At 37.5% G+C, this 3,566-nt stretch overlaps 1 pseudogene; it reads right to left on the minus strand.

Annotated features, from left to right (window-relative positions):
- Positions 1-508: 508 nt before the first annotated feature.
- LOC119339244 lies at positions 509-2,984 on the minus strand (annotated as a pseudogene).
- Between the last annotated feature and the right edge of the window lie 582 nt (positions 2,985-3,566).

The following is a 3,566-nucleotide window of genomic DNA, read 5'->3' on the forward strand; positions in this document are numbered from 1 at the left end:
GTGGACATGACATCGTTCATCCACCACTGTCTTATGGAACATGACCAAGTTTACTTTTTATTTTGAGCGTGCCGAAACCATTTGAGGCTTAATTATCGGCTAACATTGTCATTCTCAGACTTTGTGCGTATGTTAGTTCGTTGAGTTGATTCTTCAGACCTTCAAGCATGTCCGGTGCTTCACACAAAATCTTTCCAGCTTATACATATGCAATTTTTTCACTTCACAGGAAAAGCACGAAGATGAATGCAGACCATGTTGTTTACAATATTTATGCAGAAACACTCGGATATAATTCATCTCTGAAGAATTGCGCATATCCAAAAAGACTTACTTTGCTCATTATTATAGTATACATCAACTGAACCGAATATGACATTCATCCAAGAATAAGAAAACTGAATCCGTTCTAAATCTGCAGATATAATTCATCTCTGAAGAATTGCGCATATCCAAACAGACTTACTTTGCTCATTATTATAGTACATCAACTGAACCGAACATGACATTCATCCAAGAATAAGAAAACTGAATCCGTTTTATATCTGCAGAGCTTTACAAATAATCCAACGAAAAGAACTTTCAACTAAAAGGGGAGTGGTTACAGGTATTGTCGCTACTACATGGAATTGCACCCAAGATGGAATGCTTTGCTCATCACATTATGCAGCAATTTTCTGTTGATTCAAGCATCTCAGGAGATCTGCAATACAGTAAAAATCCCTATTTAGTCAGTACTTCAGTGTAAATAAGGGTGTATACATCCTTTGGTTTACCAACAACACTACGATGTGCATCAAAAAGTAAAGTACTACTAGCATACTTCTATAATTAAACAGACAGGGTAATCAAATCACAAGACAATTTCTTTAACATTGATTTACTAATTTCGTTCCATAATCAGCTGATCACCAATTTGTCATGTGCACATGTGTTCTAGCCTACAGTATGCTCATACGAACGACTATCATTATGGAAAGGCCTAATTATAGCATGTTAGCACAATTGAAATTGAGCAAAAAGATTATTTGGAAGGAAATTAGCAAATAATAACCTCCATTTTTGCGTAAACACAATAAGATGTGCGCTCAGTAGTATTAAGTTTTTTATTAGAAAATCTCTACTTAACACTGTCACAAAATTAATGCTAATTCAGGCAGCCTATTATCTTGCAGTTCGAATTCAGAAGCAAAAACGTTCTGTTTCCCATCAAATAGAAGATAAACGACCATCACAAAAGAACAAGATCAACAATACATCATTCCGCCTGTAATGACAGAGGACGTGCAATATAAACTTCGGTTCAGAGGACGTGCAAATAAAAGAAGTAATGACAGCTTTCTGGTTTAAAATGGAAATGACTGCAAGACTTACAGTTGTCCCAATTTGCTCAGATCCAGATCCGGAACAATATCTTGAACAAGATCACTGGGGGCCTGACCACATTCTTGCATGTTTTGCATGATCATATTCTCAGGCTCATGTTCATAGACCTCATTAAGTTTCAGCATGTGTTCAAGCTGACTGCTGTAACGTTCATATTCTCTTTGCTTATCTTGCTTTTGTTATCCTCCAGCCATTTTGGGTACTTCTCTACAATGTCCTTCATGGGTTCGTAAAGAATCTCCTTGGAAAGAAGTTGTTTCATCATTGTTTCAACAATAGAATCCATATCCCGCGGAAGATGAGCAAAGTAAAGCAATTGATTCACAGTTGTATGAACACAACATAAGTTAACCGCACTTTATCATCAAACATTCTGTTTTGTAACTTTCTAACGACAAACACTAAATTAACAGCTTCCTTGCATGAAATTCTCAAATCCCCATGGTTGAGCCATACAACTAATAAATAACCAATAATATATACGACTTCTTCCCAAATAAACCAACAATCTGCCAATGATGGTGCCGTAGTTTCCTAGGGAATCTGACATTTTCAAATCCCATGCCTACAAAAGAACTAGTTGGTAAGATACATACTCCTGTAATATGTGTTGTCTTAAATACTTCTTAGCAGTAGCCATGCATTCCCAAAATTTGCGACTTCATTACAACTGAAGACATCACATTCACATGTTCTAGGATTGGAGCGAGCTTATTACACCACCCAAACTGCTATTCCATTTAAGGAGTATGCCCTCCAAAACCAGATTTACATCAATGGATTCCTTCACCCCTATGCCAATGAGTTCATTTAGCTTTCTCAGGCAAAGATTTTTAAATAAACTAACAAAAATGGTTTTCAGCATGTCACATCTTTAACAAACATAGATTAAGCAGCCTATTCTGTAAAACCCTCTCATGTCTCCGTATTCTAAGGCTCAGTTTGCGGGGTAAAACAAACACTAAAATAGGGAAAAGTAGAACCTAAATTGCATGAACATGCATTGTAAATGAAGCATACCTACACTCAACATGTTTTCTCTTTAAAACATTTTAGTAATAGCCAGACATATCCAAAATTAACAATATAGGAATTGGAGCTAACATACGACATCACCTGAGTAGCTATAGAATTAAGGGAGTATGCAGAGTAAAAATCAAACTACATCAATGGTTTCCTCATTGCAGGCAACTAAATTAGCTTTCTACTCGCAAAAAAGGAAAAACTAAATTAGCTTTCTCAGGCAAAGATTCTTAAGCTAATGAATATCCCTAATAAAATGCCAATACACCGTTGCATCCATCCCAGCACTTTGGACCGATTTTAGCATGTCACATCTTTTAACAACGTTGATTTAGCAGTCCCCGAAGTCATCCGGACTCTTTTCTAAGTTCAAATGAACATGCATCGTACACCAATCATACCTGCGCGCCAGCGAACTCCTCGAACTGCTTCCCAAAGTCCTCCATCATCGCCTCGTCATCCAGGCCTGCGATCCCCCCGGTGGCCGTCTCGAGCCCCTGGACCGCCTCCCGCGTCTCACGCGTGAGCTTCTCGAGCGCCTCCGACGCGTGCGCGCCCCTTGGCGGCGGCGGGGGTTGCCCGCGTTAAAAGTTTAGTCCCACCTCGTTAGTTGAGAGAGCTCGAGAGTGGTTTATAAGCACTGCTGCGCCAACCCTCTCGAGCTCCTCTCAACTGCAGGCTTTCGGGCCTAATCTGTCACTATGTGCCTGTGGGCGTACTGGGCCTACTGCAGGCATGAATCCTGGCCCATTATTGGGTTTCCAGTCGTATTCAGCCCGTGGTGGCCCTTTAGGTGGCACTTTTTTTATTCTTTTTGTTTTCTTTTTTGCTTTAATTATTTTATTTTGTTTCTACTTACATCAAAATATTTACTAGTTTTTCAGTGATTCTTTTTCCTTTTAGGTAATAAAAATTATAAACTTTCTGTTAGTGCCATTTGTTTTTTAATTTGAATAGTTTAAATTTAAATTTTTGGAAATTTGTGCGAATCACTAGTTTTTGAATAGCTTTACTATAAAAATGGATTTTTGAGTTATTTTTTTTCTGCTATTTAATATTACTGTGTTTTATCATTATATTCAAAACCATATTTTGTTATTTTAGTTTCTAACAAAAAATTCTTTATGATAATTCTTTTTGCTATTAAAGTTTCTAAC

This window comes from Triticum dicoccoides, chromosome 7B (assembly GCF_002162155.2).
Source record: "Triticum dicoccoides isolate Atlit2015 ecotype Zavitan chromosome 7B, WEW_v2.0, whole genome shotgun sequence".
Taxonomy (NCBI): Eukaryota; Viridiplantae; Streptophyta; class Magnoliopsida; order Poales; family Poaceae; genus Triticum; species Triticum dicoccoides.